The sequence below is a fragment of the Triturus cristatus genome, chromosome 8 (genome assembly GCF_964204655.1).
Source record: "Triturus cristatus chromosome 8, aTriCri1.1, whole genome shotgun sequence".
NCBI classification, from domain to species: Eukaryota; Metazoa; Chordata; class Amphibia; order Caudata; family Salamandridae; genus Triturus; species Triturus cristatus.
In genome coordinates, this window is record NC_140591.1 from 1,068,545,299 (window position 1) to 1,068,566,172 (window position 20,874).

Here is a 20,874-nt window from a genome sequence, read left to right on the forward strand (position 1 = left end):
TGTTTACTTGACTAATTTATAGTGTCTCACTAAATATATTGGATAGTGACTAAACTGTGCGAATATCTGTATCACTTTGTCAGTTGTTGTGTAAACTGCTGCACCAGTTGGTTACTAGCTACGTGAAAGTCTATATTATTTACTGCTTAGTTAACTGAGTATTTGTATGGGAGAGTGAATGTGTGTGTGGTTCGGTGGGGGGGTGTGACTGCCCAAAGATGTGTGAATAGTTGATTCAGTAGGTATCTGAAGTTAAAACTACATGTTATAACAGTTATTTGGGTGAGTGAATATCTTTATGGGTGTGGCGATGAGCCAATATATGGCTCAAGGGTACATGTCCAACAAACTAGAAAAATAAAAGCCAGCGTATGTGTCAGTTGTTGTATGTAAATAAGTATACATAAGACTCAGTGATTGTATGAGTGACTGTATGGATAACTGTATACTTGTAATAGTGTTTTTATAACACACTAAGTATGTTATTATCTATATGAATAGATGAAGTGGTGTTTTTGTTCGATGGTTTTGTTTGAGTGAAATGTCCAGCTAACTATAACACCCCTAAAACCTATGTTTTTTTCAGTGAATTTCAAAGGTTTTTTAAATGCTAATTATAACTATATCAGGCCTGAAACCTATGGTTTTATCAGTGAACTTCAAAGGTTTTTTAAATGCTAATTCCTAACTATATCAGGCCTGAAACCTATGGTTTTTTCAGTGAATTTCAAACGTTTTATAAATGACAATTTTTAATGTATTAATTGTTATACTGATTTTTTGATACTGGTTTACTAAATTTTTTAAACTATTTATTTTTAGATATTTTTTTTAATTACATTATAATTACATTATACATTACAATACAAAATAAATTTTCTCAGAATGAATTACTTTAGTTTAAATACTTTGCAAATAGGCAATAGACTTTTAAGTACAGTAGTTACAGTTGTTGCAATGGGCAACACAATTTCAAACACAATGCAACATTGAGCTCAATGTGAATTTCTAGTCAAATGCAATTAGTTACTTTATGGATTACTTTTCTAACCACAGGACTGGATCCTAGATTCAGTCCTTGAACATCTCCTGTAAACAGTTGAGTAAAAGCGTTTTGGTTACAGTAGTGATTTGTAAGGAATATTATTGTATTTTAAAAGTTGACACTTTTTTTTCACATAGAATAACCAATGTTATCCTATGGCAATAAATTCACTTAGCAGGTAAGTAGTTTTATCTGGTGAATCTCCTGTAAACAGTTGAAAGAATGTGTTTAAGTCATACAGACGATTTTTTAGGAATATTTTTAGTTTGTGAAAATAAACCCTGGGTTCTCTCCTGATAAGAGGTGAGTAAATCGGAATTCGTAGTTCGGCTGATTTTAGAGGAATATTTGTACGTTTCAAAAATGGCCACTTAGAAACTTTTCTGGTGAACAACACACAATGGATTCCTATGGAAGGAAATACAAGTTACTGGTAAGTACACTTAGAATTACTTTCCAGGGTCAGTGCTAGCCTAAAAGATGCATCACTGGCTTCTCTTATGATAACAGGTGAGTAAATCGTAATTCGTAGTTTTGCTGATTTTAGAGGAATATTTGTACAATGGTGAAGGAAGGGGGCGGGGCCTGAGGTGACGTGTGCAAATACGCCCTGTGGCGCGTTTTAAGATGGGGAATTAATTCCTCTTCAATGCTGCGGTCCCCTGGGGGCCAACTAGCCCACCAGGTACCTCCAGTATGCGCCAGGGAGCTGCATTGCAGAGAGGTGTTCAGAGGTCACGTCCCTTTTTATAACACTCTGCAATGCAGCTCCGTGGCGCTTACTGGAGGTACCTGGTGGGCTAGTTGGCCCCCAGGGGACCTCAGGATTGAAGAGGAATTAATTCCCCAACTCAAAACGCGCCACAGGGCGTGCTTGCACACATATCACCTCAGGCCCTTCCCCCTACCTTCACCACTGTGCAAACGCGCCCCGTGGCACGTTTTAAGTTGGGGGATTAAGTCCCTTTGAATCCTGAGGGTCCCTGGGGTCCAACTAGCTCACCAGGTACCTCCAGTAAGCGTCACAAGGCTGTGTTGCAGAGAGGTGTAAAAAGGGGCGTGGCCTGGAGCACCTCTCTGCAACGCAGCCCTGTGTCGCTTACTGGAGGTACCTGGTGGGCTAGGTGGCCCCCAGGGACCCCCAGTATTGAAGGGGAATTATTTCCCCAATTTAAAACACGCCACAGGGCGCGTTTGCTGAGTGTGTTTGTGAGGGGGTGGGGCCTAGGGACGATTGCTTCTTTTTTTCTTTTGAAAGGGGGCTGTTTGGACCCCCTTCCTTTTACTTTTTTGGGGCCCTGGGGACCCCATCCCCCAGGGCCTCACCCCCAAATGAAAATTAAAAAAAAGAAATTCACGGGAAGTGGGCCGCGTAGCCCCCCTCCCGTGGCCAATTCCGGGCCCCGAGGACCCCATCCCCCGGGGAATGGCCACATATTTATGGAGGGGGCTGCGTAGCCCCCCTCCTCAGACCACTTAAGGCCCGGGGACCCCATCCCCCGGGGCCGGCTTGCCACTTTTCTTTTTTTTCAGGAGGGGGGCCACATGACCCCCCTCCCGGGAAACTACCTGCCCAGGGACCCCATCCCCCGGGGCCTGGCCACCTCGTTTTGGACCATGGGGGGTCCCCAATCCCCCCACAGTTCCAGCTGGCTCCCCGCCTCCTGCGGGAGCTGGCATTGCTTTTCCACATGGGGAGCAGATACCATGCTGCTCCCCATGTGGAAAAGCAATCTGCTTTGCTTCATTGAAGCGAGAGCAGGTTTCCCTGCTCTCGCTTGTATGAAGCAAAGCAGTTTGCAATGGCAGGGTGGGAGCCGCGAGGCTCCCGCCCTGTCATTGCAAACTACAGTGTCCCGGGGGTGGGCACCCCGGGACACTGCAGGAGCCGGCCCTGGGGTGTGGCGGTCCCAAGGGCCATCATTGGCTCCAGGGGGGGCGCGCGGCCCCCTCCCACTTAATTTAAAGCCCCAGGGGATGGCGGTCCCCGGGGCTTGGGGGTCCGTAACGGACCCCCTATGTTAAATAATTAGTGCCCCGGGGAGGTAACGGTCCCTGGGGCATGTGGGGGTGGGCTCAAGCCCCCCTCACAGGGTGTTTTGTTTTAAAAAAAAATGAGCCCCGGGGGGTGGCGGTCCCCGGGGCTGCAGGGGGGCCATGAGCCCCCCGCATACATTGACATAAAGCCCTCCCATAATTCAGATAAGCCCCGGGGGTGGCGGTCCCCGGGGCTGGGGGGCCCCTCTGGGCCCCCCTTTATAATATACATATTGCCCCCAGGACTTGGCCCCCCCGGGGGCTAAATAAAAACGAAGCGCGGAAGCCAGCGCTTCGTTTTTTTTCGGCAGCGAGATGCGCGGATCCTAAGCGCATCCCGCGAGTTAAAAAAAATTAATTTTTTGGCCTTGGGGGTCCTTGTGGGACCCACTGAGCAGGCCTAGGGTGTCAAGGTGTTTCTACCCTGCCCCCTTTTCGTGTTATGCGCCTTTTTTTTTGGTTTTCTTGTGCCACCGGTTCTTCCGAGGCACAAGATGGCTGCCAACACTTCCTGATTGTGTTGGCAGCCAATTAGCATACAGCTCGTGCTCGGGAGGGTGCGGGGAGGGTGCGCGGATCCTCCGAGGCCATAGATATATATGTACACTTAACTTTAATTTTCTCAGGAACTACTGAACGGATTTACACGATTTAATCAAAAGGCACGAGTCTGAACTGAGGACCTCGTTGTCAAATTTGGTGTAATTCCGTTCAGCAGTTCGGGCTGTAGCTGCGTCAACAGGTCCTATGGGAAAATGCATGGGGAAAACGCGTTTTGGGACCCCCCTATTTTCTCGGCCCCCGCTTGATGAATCACCGTGACATTTTCAGGATAGGAGCGGACCGGAGCTGGCCAAAAGTTTGGGAAAGTTCGCAAAGATTCGTCAATCGGCGCCAACGTTATTCCAAATTGAATGTTACAGATTTCCTATGGAAAATATGTCCTAACTATATCTACCTATATATATATATATATATTTATTTGTTTATGTTATGTCATTATGTTTCTCTGTTTTCTGGTGACTCGCTTCTACTGACAAACGAGATGGCTACCAACACTTCCTGGTTTGGAGTGTTTGCAGCCAATCACAGTGAAGCTCATGCACGGCACTTAGGCTCCTCCCAGATATCGAAACATTTATTTTTCTAATTTCTGACCAACTACTGAATGGATTTACACCATTTAAAATAAGGTCACTTTCTGACCCATGCACTACCTTTGTGCCAAATTTGGGGTAATTCCGTTCAGTAGTTTCGGCTGTAGCCTTGCACCAAGTTTCCTATGGGAAAATTATTTTTTGAGTCTTATTTTTTCAATTTCTCAAAAACTATTTCTCAAAAACTACTGAACGGATTTACACCGTTCAAAAAAAGGTCACTTTCTGAACCAAGCTCTACCTTTCTGCCAAATTTGGAGTAATTCAGTTCAGCAGTTCGGGCTGTAGCTCGTCGCAGAATTTCCTAGGGAAATTACCATGGGGAAAACGAGTTTTAGGACCCCCCATTTTTCGCAGCCCCCGCTTCACGATTCACCCCCAAACTTTCAGGATAGGAGCTGACCTGGATAGACTTTTTTTGGGAGAGAATTTCGCAAAGATTCGTCAAATGACGCCAAAGTTATTAGCAAATCAAAAAATGCTTTTCCTATGGAAACTAGGTTGTAACTATAACTATAGTCTCTTACACAATTTGCATCGGTACTAATCTTGAATTGTGAGCCCTGCGGACCGCAGTGTAGGCCGGAGGCAGTGGTCAGGAATGGCCCATAGCCACGTGGCATTGAGTTGAGGTGCACAGTTAGTGGCACCAGAAACATTGAGGGTGTATGATCCTGTGATGATGTGTGGTGCGGACGGGGCACACTGGAGCAAAGGCTCTTGTCTACTGGGCTGCGTCATCTGTAATCGAGACTCTATCTGAATTGTGAGCCCTGCTGATCACAGTGTATGCCAGAGGTAGCAGTGAGCAAGGGCCCACAGCCACGTGAATAGGTTGGTGGCCCTACCGGCCTGCGAAGTTTAGGTTCAGTGGCACCACATGTCGCCGGCCATCCATATGCAAATACGCATCACTAATCGAAGGGAGTCTGGTGCTGTGGTCGCTGCCAGGAAGTTGGGGTCACTGCCATTCAGGACTCAGGACACAGTTCCACATGTGGGATCGGCTTGTGTTGAACAGGGTTATTGGTACCTGTGGCACTCAGCATGTACATACCCTGCCATAATGCGTGGTCCAGGGGGGCCGCACTCGGACCAATGTCTTTTGTCTATTGAATTCTGCCTCAATAAGGCCACGTGGCTTTGACTTGTGGTGCACTAAGTTAGTGGCACCTGAAGCACTCAGCGTGTGTGCACCATGCGATGATGCGTGGTCCATACGGCCGCACTGGGAGCAATGTATCTTGCGTACTGGACTGCGTCAGCTGCAATCGCTACTCCATGTGAATTGTGATGCCTGCTGTCCGCAGTTTAGATCGAAGGCAGTAGTCTGTACAGACATAAGTCTGCGGTGCTGTGCCGCTGGGTGTGCAGGGTGCCTGTGTTGAGGAGACCTGCGGTCATGGTGGCAGCCTCATGCAAGGGTGAGGCCTGCCGCTCTGGCACACTCGTTGGTCTTCACAGTTCACAAGTGAACCATGCCCAGAGCCCCGGCCTATTTATTCCCACTCCTACGCTGAAGTGGCATACGTCGGAGCTGCCCACTCCGGTTGCGCTTATGCTTACAAGGGGGGGCGACACAGCTACATGACTCAGATCTTCCCTAGTGTTTGACGTAACATGGTTGGGTCCACTGTCCACAACACTGCAAGCACCAGTAGTATTTGTGCAGATGGAGAGGTGTGTGTTTTGCATACTGAGATGTGTCCAGCACATCACTGCTACACTTTGCATTGTGTGCATTGTTATTCATGGGTGAATTGCTTCCTTCACAATTAGTTTGTTCACACCTGTCCCAATATTCAGCTATTGTGTGGCTGAGGGGCCATGCCATTTTCGGAAAGTTCGCTGTCTTTTTCTGCGCTACCTCGGTGGTGGGGAGGTCCTGGGGGGGTAGTGGGTGTAGTGGCGTTCTTGGGTGTCGGAGCTGCTTGATCAGTAGGTCTATGACATGTGTTGGTCTTCAGATGTGGCTCTGGGCTGGGCTCCCTTTCATACTGTATGTAGTTGTTTAATATTAAAAAACAAGAAGACATTATATAGTTTAAATAACAAATAAAGAAAATTACAAAAACTATTTTTAGAATATTAAAGTTACAAAATGTCACATTTTTAAAAAACAAATTACTGAGAAAAACATAGGTAGTAGGGAGAGGGGTGGTATGGGGGAAGGTCCTGAGGGTTGTGGCAGTGGATGTTGTGTCTTTCTTTGTGTGTTGGAAACATGATTGGTTAAATGAACATTATAATTAGAAGTCAGCATTAAAAAAACATTGAAATTCACTGAAAAAAACATAGGTTTCAGGCATGTTATAGATAGAAATTAGCATTTAAAAAACCTTTGAAATTCACTGAAAAAACCATAGGTTTCAGGCATGTTATAGTTAGAAATTAGCATTTAAAAAACCTTAGAAATTCACTGAAAAAACCATAGGTTTCAGGCATGTTATAGTTAGAAATTAGCATGTAAAAAAACCTTAGAAATTCACTGAAAAAACCATAGGTTTCCCACATGTTATAGTTAGTTGGATATTTCACTCGTACAAAACCATAGAAATTCCCCTGTTATAGTTAGTTCAGCTAACTATAACTTGCGCCCCCGCAATGCACTGCTGATGACGTCACATATTACGTCATTCATGACATGGTCAGTGACATCACTGATGACATCACTGATGGGGAATTTCTATGGTTTTGTACACGTGAAATGTCAAACTAACTATAACATGTCTGAAACCTATGGTTTTTTCAGTGAATCTATATATAGATTCACTGAGAAAACCATAGGTTTTACAGACGTTATAGTTAGGAATTAGCATTTAAAAAACCTTTGAAATTCACTAAAAAAAACATAGGTTTCAGGGATGTTACAGTTAGTTGGACATTTGACTCCAGAGAAATTCGCCTGTTATAGTTAGTTGAGCTAACTATAACTCGCGCGCCCTCAATGCACTGCTGATGATGTCACATATTACATCACTCATGATATGGTCAGTGAATCCTATCCGCCATATTGCTAAACTCATAAAGGATGCGCATTTCGTATCCGACGGATTCGTGGCACCGTGTCCCGCGTAACATCATATACGTATGAGTTCGCGCCAGCTGCTACATAGGTATCCGACGGGTACCCAGTACCAAGCCATGTGTTACGTCATGTACATATGAGTTCCTGCCCGCTGCCCGTTGTGTATGCGATGAGTGCACGCTGTCAGGCCCTGTGTTACGTCATAGACGTATGGTGTCGCGCCGTGCATGCCATTCCCTCGCTTTGTTTTTTTATGTCTCAAAATTATATCTAAATAACTTTAAAATGTATCTGAGAGTAAGCGATAATCTAAAATATTTTAAACATTTATATATTTCTAACTGTTATAAACTTATATTATGATAAATATATTTTCACAAAATCTTGTCGGGTGGGGCCTCCTTGTGCCCTTGATCCGCGATTGCCATGTCACCTTAAAAAAAAGCATTTGATTAGTTCATAACATTTACCATTGTAAAAGTTGGAGGACCATTTTAGTCATTCTCTCTACAGAGTTTGATGAGTCACACCCCTTCTGCTTAGAGAGCTTTTTTGAAAAGTTTTTTTGCTGTGTACACATATCTTCAACTACACACAACATGCAACGATCATGTGAGTAACAGTAAACAGTAATGTGTACATTTGTATTGCTGTATTCTCTGTTGTCAGGCTTTACCAGTATAGTAGTGTGTCATATCTGAGACTTTCAGATTCACGTTTGGCATGCATTGCTTAACTATAATGAACGTTATCACTATTTATGACGTAGCCTCACTGCTGATACTCCCTCCATCAGAGCACATTCACATGTGTGCGCTTCGCGATAGCAACACTTTCAATAATACCGCACACCATTCACAAGAGTGTCTGCGCATACCAACAACCTTGACAACGACATGTGATGTCGGCCATTCAATGTTTTCGAACAGCATCTCATTAGCGATAGTTGCCGCCCTCCCGGTACATGCTACATTAATGTAAATTGCGCATTCTGTGACATCAAAACTGCAACAGAAACACACATAAGTACACTTCCTGGCCAGGCAGGAATTGAACAACAGCCGGGTCCCCGGAACTATTATTCACACCCCTACGCTCGCCTGGCGTACGCAAGCCCAGCCCACTTTGCATACGTATAAATAGGATAACAACGACGCCATATGTCCCAGTTCTTCTACACTGCCTCAGGTGATATGGCCGCATCCACCTCGCATATCACAATGCGCAATAAAAAAAAGGGATCCATGAGGCGTACACCATTGTCGCAATCAACACTGCACCTGAATTGTGAACACTGCTGCCCGTCGTGTTTGGACACACAACAATGACAGCAGGTGAGCAGTGGGGCCTGGGTGCACAGGGGCTGCAATTGAGAGCAATGCTGTGGGAGGGGTGGGGTGCACCAGCCTGGGTGCGCAGGTACAAATAAGCGATATTGCCCTGCTTAATAATGTGTTCTCTGACCTCGTTCAGTCACATGTCTGTCTCATTTTAAGGACCAGCTGGACCGTACTGTAGGCCTGAGCCAGCGGGCAGCGCTGCCCTACAGACACGTGTTGAGGGCAGTGCTGCTGGAGGGGTGGGGTGCATCAGCCTGTGTGCAAAGGTGCGAACAACCGATGTTACCCTGCGTACCGATGTGATCTCTGACCTCATTCCGTTACATCTCTGTCTCATTTTAATGACCCGCTGGACCGTACTGTAGGCCTGAGCCAGCGGGCAGCGCTGCCCTACAGACACGTGGCGTTGGCTTTTGGGGCACTGTAGTAAGCTGATTACTAAGTGTACATGCACACAGGCTTGTGCCACTGCATCACACACGCACATTATACTTCTAGCATGCCCTCTGTTCCTTTGTATGTGAACATTGGCATAACATATTATTATTTAACCTTGTGTATTCTTGTGCACTCCAACTCCTCTTTGAACCACGATTACCACTAACATTTCGAAGATCGTGCTTCAAGAAGGAAGGATGCACTCAACTGGTGTTCTCTATTAACGTTGAAAGAAACCTTCATTTACCTCAATATGTTTCCAACATTATATTTTTTCCCCCTCTGCAGACACTGGGTTAGGGGAGCCAAAATGGGCTATTACACAAATGAAGCCTGGGTAATTGTACAACCGCAAGAGTTCTATGAGTGTATCACTTAATAATACCATGAGTACTGCCCGTGTGATTTCAGAACCAATAAGGAACTGCCTAGGACCACCGAGGTTTCAAGGACTGGCGAGGTCCACGTCCATATTTAAAGAAAGCCCCGGAGGTTGCCGATCCCCGGTCTTGAGTTGGCCTCGAAGCCCCCCAAAGAATCCGTGAACAATACCCGGGGAGGTGTCGATCCCCTAGACTGCGAGACATCTCTGTGCCCTCCCGTGCCTAATTTACATGTGAGATTAAGATCCCCAGTGCTGCAGAGACCCCGCAATATAATAATTGGATTGGCCCCGAAACATTACCCACCGGTGTGCTCATTTAAATGAACGGGTGAGACCCCGCTTCATTTTTTTTCCTCAATTTTTACCATCCAGTTCCGCTTTATTGAAACGATACGAGGTTTTCCTCCTCACACTTTAACGAGGCAAACAAGAATTTACTATCACAGGGTGAAAGCAATGCTCCCGCCCTGTAATAGCAAACATAAATGTCCCACGCTTGAGTAGAAACAGATTCACCATGAAAACGGGTCTTCAGCACAACGCAAGCAAGCGCAAAATCTTAGTGAGTGTTGTCATCTTTTCACCTTCTCCCGCTCGTCGCCAAATTTATGTAGTGAACAGAAATACAGCAGTGGATCCAATGAATAGATTTAGTGCAGGAAAAGAAGACAGCTTAAACAGCCACCAACAGGAGCAGACACCAAGGCATCTGTCTTCTCCAGCACTGTGTACAAATGCCCCAAGATTCCCCTCATGACAGCCCTACATTCTAACATTACATACTTACATTATACTATCATTACATACTAACATTGTACTATGACTTACATTGAAATAGTACACAGAGCACATCTCTTTACAGAAATAAGCTCACGGTTTAATCCCCGAGTCTTCAGACCAGTAGGGGTGAGTAGTTTGCTTCCCACTCCCTGTATAGTATAAACGCATACTAACACTACTTACAGTTATACTACAGCAGCCAGTATGCTACAGCGCCCAGAGCCCATCACTTTACAACAATCAGCTCGGTTTGATCCCCGAATTTTCACACCGGTAGGCGTAGTACTTCGCTTCCCACTTCCAGTATAGTATAAATGCACGGTAGAGCTCAGTAGTTCGCTTCCCACTCCCTGTATGGTATAAACGCCTACTAACACTACTTCCACAGGTATCCTACAAACACCGGAGCACATCACTTTACAGCAATGAACTCCCGGTTTAGGCTCTAGGTTTCATACCTGACTGTAGCACCATCTCATCTCAGCACCATGTCACTCTGAGCAACACCGCACTTTCAGACCGGTAGGTGTGACTACTTCGCTTCTCACTACCCCACTGAGGTTACAGTGCTCCTATACTCCTGTTTCCTACTCTTTTCCTCCTTTATCCCCCTTACTCTCTTCAATGGAATCACAAAATGGCGGGCAACACTTCCTAGTTGCAACCGCTCGCAGCGCTCACAACCAATAAGCAGCAAGCTCCTGCTCGTAACGCCTCAGCCAATCAGATGGCAGAATTTCCAAATATCGATATCTGTAAATTTCGATATTTCTCCAAAACTACTGAACGGATATACACCAAATAAACAAAGGCATGCTTTCTAGACCAAGACCGTTCTCCCTGCCAAATTTGGGGCAATTCCGTTCACCCTTTCGACCTCTAGCCTTGTCTAATTTTTCCTATGGAAATTAACATGGATAAAACACCTTTTGGGACCCACCTTTTTTCTTGACCCCCCTCTTGACGAAACAGCCCCAAACTTCCCACATAGGAGCTGCTATGAACAAAGAATTAGTTTAGAAAATTTCATGAAGATTCATCAAACGACGCTAAAGTTAAAAAGAAAACAAAAATCTTTCTTCCTATGGAAACTTGGTCCTAACTATAACTATAACTGGCGACCGCCAGTAGGTAATTTATAGATATATATACACACATATATGTTAGTTGGATATTTCGTACAGAACCAGAGAAATCGCCAGTTTTCCAGCAATAGCTTCTGCCAAAAAAATTTCAACTAATAAGAGCAACAACTAACACTAATAATATGCAGAGTAGGCATTCCTATGCAAAAATAACACAAAATCACCACTTCCCGATATTTTCAACGAGCAGCCAAATCTGCGGTGCGATCCAGAAACAGGAGATAAGCTGCCTTAACATTAGGAATGTAACATCTGCCTTTTACTGGTGTCAAGTAGGACGACTACCTACAGTGTGAAAGGGAGGCGAGCCCAGAATCACATCTGAAGACCAACATATGTCATAGAGCTACTGATCATGCACCTCCTACACCCAAGAAGGCCACAAAACCCACTGCTACCACCCTCAGGACCTCCCCCCGGACCACCCCCCCACTACCACTGTGGCAGCGCACAACAGGACAGCGAACCTTATAAAAACGGCATGGCCCCTCAGCCACACAATAGCTGAATGTTGTGCGATTTGGCAACCAAACATGGGTGAAGGACGCAAGTCACCCACCAATAATAATGCACACAATACCAAGTGTAGCGGTGATGTGCTGGACAGACCTCACTATGCAGAGCACAAACCTGTCCATGTGTACATATACTGCAGGTGCTTGTAGTGTTGTGGACAGTGGACGCAACCATGTTACCTCAGGCAGTGGGGAAGATCTCGGTAATGTTCCTGTGTCGTCCTCCCCTGTAAGTGGAAGCGCAGTGGGCTGGTCCAAAGTATGCCACTCCAGCGTAGAAGTGTGAATCAATAGGCTGGGGCTCTGGGCGTGGTTCACTTGTGTGAAGGACAATGCGTCTGCCAGAACAGCGGCCCTCACCCTGCCATGTGGCTGCCGCCATGACCGCGGGCCTCCTCGACACAGGCACCCTGTGAACACAGCGGCACAGCACCGCAGAGTTATGCCTGTACACACTACTGCCTTCGATCTACACTGCGGACAGCAGGGCTCACAATTCAGATGGAGTCGCGATTGCAAATGATGCAGTCCAGTAGGCAAGACACATTGCTCCCAGAGTGGCCGGCCCGGACCACGCATCATCGCAGGCTGCGTACACACCGAGCTCCAGAGGTACCACTAACGTGGCCTTCTTAATGTAGAATTTATTAGACACAAGCCATTGCTACCAGTACGGTCCGCTCGCACCACGCATCATCGCAGGGTGCGCACACGCTGGTTGCTTCAGGTGCCACTAACTCACTCCACCACAAGTCAGCGCCATGTAACCTTAGTAAGGCAGAATTAATTAGACAAAAGACATTGCTACCAGTGCGGCCCGCCCGGACCACGCATCATCGCAGGCTCTGCATACGCTGAATACTTCTGATGCCACTAACTGTGCAGCTTAACTCAACGCCACATGGCTGTGGGCCCTTGCTGACTGCTGCCTCTGGCCAACACTGCGGTCAGCACGGCTCAAAATAAAAAATTAAGTATTGATTCATTCATTACAGCGACCAGTAGGCAACTAACTACAACGTTCCTGAAACCTACACAATTTCCTTTTAGTATCCTTGCTTCAAGAACTTTTTTTAAATCAACTATAGCTTTAGTATGATGACCAAATTCATCTTGCATGCCCAAAGGAACACTGAATGGCAGTCTACACTGTGGCCAGCAGAGCTCACAGTTCGAATTCAGTCTTGATTAATTAATTTCAGAGTCCAGTAGGCAACTAACTATAACGTCCCCGGAACCTAAACATTTCGACTATGTATTCCACACATATTTCATCTTTTGTTACCTACACTGCAGTCAGCAGAGCTCACAATTAACATTGAGACAGGATTTATTAATTGCAGACAGAATTGTACTCTATGTCCTCTGATTTTGTCAAGAAGAAGTGAAAAAAATCACTCCTCGATGTCTGTGCTGACTACTGCCTTCCATCTACATTGCGGATTGCAGGGCTCACAATTCAGATCGAGTTGCGATTGCAGATGACGCAGTCCAGTAGGCAACAGACATTGCTACCAGTGCGGCCCTCCCGGACCACGCATCATCACTAGCTGTGCACACGCGGAATGCTTCTGATGCCGCTACCTCAGTGCACCACAACTCATGGACCCTTTATGATAGAATCTTTTGTGTATGATTTCAGATCTGCTGACCCTACCTCAGTGTACCACAAGTCATGAACCCTTTACGCTAGAATCCTTCGTGTATTATTTCACATCTGGTGCCCCTAACTTAGTGCAGCACAAGTCATGGACCCTTTATGATTAAATCTCTGTGTGTTATCTGATGATTACTGTTGTACTTGTTGCCAGCACCAACCATTCCCTGAGGGCTGGCTTATGCTCACCCCACACGCATCCAGCACAGTCGTCACTGGACATGTGACCCTTGTAATAAAAAGGCGCCGAGCGCACGTGCCCGTACCCAGTTCCACTATCTATCTAACTGTGTCCATGTGTTCATTATGTAGGCATGATGCTGCCCCTGGGCCCTGCCACATTACATTCTGCTGTGGACAGCGCTCGCAACCATGTTAACTCTGGCAGTGGGGAAAACTTAAGTTATGTAACTTTGTCTCGGTCATTGTATAAGTACATAGGTAGAGACTGGAGCATTAGAGTACTGCAAGGAGAGTGTATAGTGAATTTATACGTGCTTCGGAACTGGCGGTTTGATTGGATAAGTACATATGTTTTCAGAGCTTAACCCCCGAGAACAAGCTTGGCTCCAATTGGCTACCCTCCATGTGCCAAAAACTGAAATCTGGGCTTTGCGTGGCCCTGTATTGCTACAGCTGCAACACTCCACTGAATGTGCAATAAGCATTCACAGCCACACAGATATGTCATGTGCACGATCTTTCATGTGTGGAAAAATGGATGAATATAGGGTCAGTGATCCCCCCTACCTTCCATGTTGGCCATGTTTTAGGACTTGGGTTGTTGTGTTTTGATTTTGATGCACGTACATAGGTTTCCCTGAATCACGTCCTTATATAGGCACAATTCGCATTGCCCTTATTTAGGCATAGAATCCCAGCCCTTATTTAGGCATTAGCCATGCAATCCAAATACAGGCATGGTCACCTGCATCCGTCCATCCCATGTCACAACAAGTTCTTAGAAACCAGCCCCTTAAGCCATCAGGACTTTCCCTAGCTAGGGTTATTGATTTCTCCAAGAACTCATCTATTATGCATGAACTACTATTCCTTAGCGGTTCACCCATGATGTCTTCCTCTGCCCGACTTTAAGTCAATGCTAGCATTCCCAAACACCTTCCAGGTATAAATATACCATCCCTTACCATGGCACGGCTTGGCACAACTTGACTGCACGGTTCGCCACTGCAAGTTTGGAAGAGACCATATCCCAGCCTGACGCACTGACCAGACGCTGTCATACCTGCTCGCGGAGAATCCAGCTTCCAGTGTTCTGACCTCCTTCGCGGTGTGTTAGAGTTTGACACCCGGAAAGAGATTCCCACCTCTCTCATTCTAAAGGTATGGAGCTGACTAGAACCTAGAGGGACTCTTGGCATACAAACTTAGTATATACCATACTATAGAAAACAGCACCTACTTTTCCCTCGCACTAAACTTAGGTTAGGTACACTGGGGTAGAACTATTTAGAAGCATCAGATGAGTATTCACTTTTTAGCCTGTGTTATTTACGTATGTATATATGAATATATGTCATAGCTAAAAGACAATGCTATTGCAGTATGATTTCTTCTTACTGCTTCTTACTGCTTACGCTGTGCGTATTATATCTTGCTTACTGTCTAATGATTGTAACAGCTCTCTTACATGAGAAATAAGACTGTTCAATAAATCCTTTTATTGAAACACCCATCTATCTATTTCTGTGTAACTCTGTAGAAACTAAGTATGCACGATTGACTGAGTGAAACTGTTATCTATTGTTTCCACGATTCTGAGGCGCGTTCCGATTCTAAGAGAAACAAAGTTGTCATGTTTATGCGGTTGTCAGAAACGAATCCCTTCTTGTTCATTCGAGAAGTTTGTAGTGACCTCTGAGTTAGCTGGCACACACAAGTAATTAAGTTTAATGTACTCGATAGGAGCATACTGACCTTATTCCTATGCAAAAACTATAGTGTATATTATTCCAATGTGCAGAGCCTATGAGGGAAATAGGAACTACACTACATGGCGTCTAACGTTTGGTAAGGCACTGATTTAACGCTAGATACTGAAGTAACTCAGTCGTGCTTTTCTCAGAGACCCCTACTCATAATACTCCATAAGACGTCTGGAGTGGGTAGGGATAATATCCGCCTTAGCTAAGTAGGACGAGAATCCTATGTATTAGCTGTTTGGTTTGTTCAACGTTGAAGGATACAGTGTTCCAAAATATTGTGCACCTTATCTTTGTTTCCTTGAAACTTGATCTACATTTCTCATTAAACAAATGTCTGATACAGAGGCTGCGACTGACCAAGTCGCAACAGGTTTTAATACTACAGGTTTAAATGAAACCGATGTGGGTGTTATACATATCCCACCAAATTTAAGGAGAGTCATCAATCTAAAACTTATAAAACATGGCCTAACACCTAGAGGTGGTAGAGCAGTTTTTATGATAGAGGCGCATGCATCTTTTCAGACAGAGGTATTCTATTTGTGGATTACATTCCCAGAATCAAATCCAGTAACACATGTATTTCACTTCTTCAAAGAAGATGAACCACCTGAGGAATACATTCTCTTCGAGGATGTTTAAATTTCACTCACATACCAGGAACATCAGCTCTGGTTTAAGGGCGCTCTAAAACATTACAATCACATAACCAGGCTCGGTCCACTAGGTAGACCAGGATCAACATAGCCAATTTATCCAGATACATACCTCATCCTGACATTGAGGCAATGTCAGATAAGGAATTACTTAATCAAATACAAGAATTGATAGAATTACACAATTAAACCACAACTGTCTGACGGTCCTACATCTTCTAAAAAGAAGTGGGAAAACAACAAACAACATTCAAAAGAGAAACGTTCTCAATCCCGAGGTAGGTCTCCTCAAAAGGAGCACTCTAAAAGGAGGTATAACCTCTGGAATAGGGATAATTTGACAAAACCTGACAGGTATCAAGATACTGATACACGTTCCTCTCGTACCTTTCAGACATCTACACAGACATCCGAAAGAAGAGGACGGTCAGATCACAAAGAAGAACACTTGAAGTCCAGAGACGATCAACACATTCAGAAAAACAAACCAACACCTCAATTCACTAAGAAAAAAGTAGCAGGTCTGAAGATCAGACATGCCAAAAATTCTGAGGGCACAACTCAAGAACGGAGAATGGGCTCAGACAATGCTGGACAGTGCAGCAGAAGCAACAATAGCTCACCAGAACCTGAAGGAACTTCTGGAGATAGTGGACTTGAATGAGTACATCACAGTTGAGACTGTAGAAACCAGGGTTAGTACTCCACAAAAGTTATATGAAATAACACTCCGGATGGAGGGAGACAGACCAAGAAAAGTGAAAGCACTCTTTTGGAAAAACTTTCAAGGGGCTATGACATACTTCTAGCAGAACAAGACTGGCCACCAAAATGTGTCTGGGAGTGCCCACGTGGCAAAGACATCATTATGCCAACCTTCTCCAACCATGTTCCTATAAATTTAAAATATACTTATGCCAGGAAATGGGCAGTAGCCCAGGCCCCAGTATTATACAATAATCATGTAGGATGGGTTGAGGACTCACCTCACCATAAAATCCAATTAAAATGTCAACCTACTGCACAAAGGCAGTACCCAATTAAGCAAGAAGCTAAAAAACAGGTCAGGGAGATCTTAGATCAACTTGAATACCAAGGGGTGATTTAAAAATGCACCTCATCAATGAACAATCCTTTGTTTCCTGTTTCCAAATCAGACAATACATATTGTCTAGTTTTGGATTACAGACACCTGAGCACTTTTTGTAAGACATTTGCTGTGCAAAATGCACACAGAACAGCATTAATGAATAACATTGTGCATAAGAAATATAAAACCATATTGGATATTTCAAATGGTTTCTTTTGTCAAAACATAGCGCCTGAAAGTAGGTACTTGACAGCTTTCTCAATAATGGGGACCCAGCGTCACTTCTGTCGACTCCCACGAGGGTTCAAGAACAGCCCAGGGTTATTCTCAGCAAGAGTAACAGAGTTACTACAAATTTATGATGACAAGGCCTTGTCATATGTCGATGATATCTATCTGACAGACGATGACCTGGATAGGCACTTGAACAGGGTGAACACCATTATACTGGGCTTCGCCTCTGAGGGCTATAAATTCAACTTTAAAAAATCTAGAATTGCCCATCTCAATGTCCTTTGCCTGAACTTTCAAGTGAAGGCAAAAGCCTGGCAGCTAACTTTTTAGAAAAGTGTGCGCTGCTCCAACCTCCAAAAATGCTGAAAAATTTACAGTCGATTCTAGGTTTCCTAAATTTTGGAAGAACTTACATTCTAAATTACGCAGAAAGGGTTAAACCTCTCTACGAATTAATCAAACCTGATTTCAAAAACAAAGATTGGACGCAGGAAAACACAGAAATCCTGTGTTCACTTCAAGCTGACATGTTAGCAACAAATCACTTACAAACACGTGTAAATACACGCATTTTAGTGATCCGAATAATTTTGGGTCAATGTGGATTGACCTACTTAACTTTTAATGAAGGTGAAACAGTACCAATGGCATACAAATCACATTTGTATACACAAGCGGAAATGCGCTTAACTTCAACAGAAAAAATTCTGACAGCAGTTCAAACCACTGTAGCAAAAGAAAGAGCTCTAGCTCAGGGGAAACGCATTATTGTTGTGACTCCGGTACCAGCCTTAGAGGCAGTTACAAAAGTGAGCATTCCAAATGAAAAAGCTTTACATCCAAGATGGATACAATGGGTTAATTCTCTTGCTGCAACAGATGTTGAATATGTTTTTGATCCTAATTTAAAAACACAAGCATTCCTGCAATACGAACACGAATGTCCTCTGCCTATTGAGATTCTCCCTCTTGACCAGTATGAATTTATAATTTATACTGACAGATCAGCACAAACTGCTACGGAAAGTAAGCAAGCTTACAGTGCAGCGTGCACGATCGTTAAAGGTCATATGCGCAATGGTAAATTCCGACCGATGGTCACTAAAACACAATCTCTAGGAGATTGTACAGCTCAGCGAGCTGAACTACAAGCATTCAAATTGGCACTTAAAAATATGGATCGCGAATTCCCCACACTTATAGTGTGTGATTCTTTTTACTGTGTTGAATCACATAATGAATATTTACAGAATTGGCTTCAGAATGGTTTCAAAGATGCTAGAGGTCGCACAATCAAGCATAAAACGCTTTGGGAACAAGTAGTTCAGTTGCAAAACTGACTATAAAACACTCAAGTGATACACACGCTGAGTAATGAACGTGATGGCGTTCACGTTGCAGGGAATTCATTGGCTGACGAAGCATCTAAGGGGGTTGTGCAAACGGCTTCCGTAGCTGCAATCACTCTTTCAAAAACGAAAATAGACAGTGAGATATTGTTGGCTGTCAATGCTTCAAGCAAAGGCAGTGGTGCACCGTTACCAAAATAATTTACACTCAAATACTCGTATATAATTGATGCGAACAACGTTCCATTTGCTCGAATCCCTAGAGTGGGGGATAGGGTAATTCCAAACATGGAACATAGATTAGGACTAATCCTAGCAGCACATGAAGAGATAGCCTCTGCCCATGCAGGTGTTTCCGCCACAGTATCGTTATTAAAACAGAGATATTGGTGGCCTGGCATTAGGAAACAGACCAAGAACTATGTTTTGGAATGTAAAATATGCCAAAAGTTGAAAGTCTCTACAGTGAAATGCCCTGTGCAGACGCCCATGTTAATTTCAGATAAACCATTAGCTTGTGTTTACCTGGATTACTGCGATCCCTTGCAAAGGGATGGTAACTATAAATATATCATGGTCGCAGTAGATTCGTGCTCAAGGTTCCTATGGATGTGGCCTCAGCACTCGGCCTATGGATGTGGCCTCAGCACTCGGCTGACGCTCGAACTGTTATAAAAGATTTACGAGTCTTTATCGGCACATATGCAATAGGCACGCTACGGTCCGACCAGGGCCCTGCATTTAGCTCTCGGGCTTGCAAAAAGCCATGGCAAGTTTGGGCGTTGCATTGCGGTACTCCTCTCCATTCCATCCTGAGGGAAATTCTATTGTGGAAAGGAAAAACCGGGACATAAAGCAGTCTATAACAGCTAGGGATTAGGTTTGGGTGATGGGTGGGTTAAACATCTTTATGGGGTTCAACGCTCATTAAGCAATTAGCCAAGAAGTTCTCTAGGAGGGGTCCCTCCATATGAGGTCCTATTTGGGACAAGACTGTGGGTTCCTGATCTCAAATGTATAGGCACAGTGGTGTAAAATAAACCATTTGATATCAAAGATCATTTGGCTGTTTTACAGGACTTCAATGAACTAAGGTCGAAACAAAGCAACGTGCTCCTGAAGCCAACCACCACTGGTGAAAATCCAGCCATCCCAGCAAGGCCTGTCTGGATCCCAAAGCTTGAGGATCTAGTCAGAGAGAAGATCATGGACAAGAAGGAATTTGGGTCTTCTTACAGACAACCGGTACCTCATTCCTGATTCCAGGGGCATGGAGAGCATGGAACTCACGTCTGAGCATACCCATCCCACTCGGAGTGACAAATGCAAAAACGACAGTTGATGGACAGAATGCAGAACAATGGAATCAAGCTATCCTGGCTGAAGAGGGGTGAAACCCCGAAACTGGTCCTAGGAGGCTTGTTTCCAGTCCAGGGAGGACCTGGCTTGGCAGTTCGGGCTGGACTGTACCCATGAGGCACAGGGTCAAGACTGATTTGCATATGGCTGGGTTCAAACTGGAACGGCATGGTGATCAAAAAAATTATGGATTTAGGCCCAGATCTCTGTACTGGGGTGAATGTATGACATTGTTCTGCATTCTGTCCATCAACTGTTGTTTTTGCATTTGTCACCCCGAGTGGGAAGGGTATGCCCAGACTTGGGTCCCGTGCTCTCCATGCCACTGGAATCAAGCTATCCTGGCTGAAGAGGGGTGAAACCCCGAAACTGGTCCTAGGATGCTTGTTTCCTGTCCAGGAAGGACCTGTCTTGGCAGTTCGGGCTGGACTGTACCCATGAGGCACAGGGTCAAGACTGATTTGCATATGGCTGGGTTCAAACTGGAACGGCATGGTGAGCAAAAATATGATGGATTTAGGCCCAGATCTCTGTACTGGGGTGAATATATGACATTGTTCTGCATTCTGTCCATCAACTGTTGTTTTTGCATTTGTCACCCCGAGTGGGAAGGGTATGCCCAGACGTGGGTCCCGTGCTCTCCATGCCACTGGAATCAAGCTATCCTGGCTGAAGAGGAGTGAAACCCCGAAACCGGTCCTAGGATGCTTGTT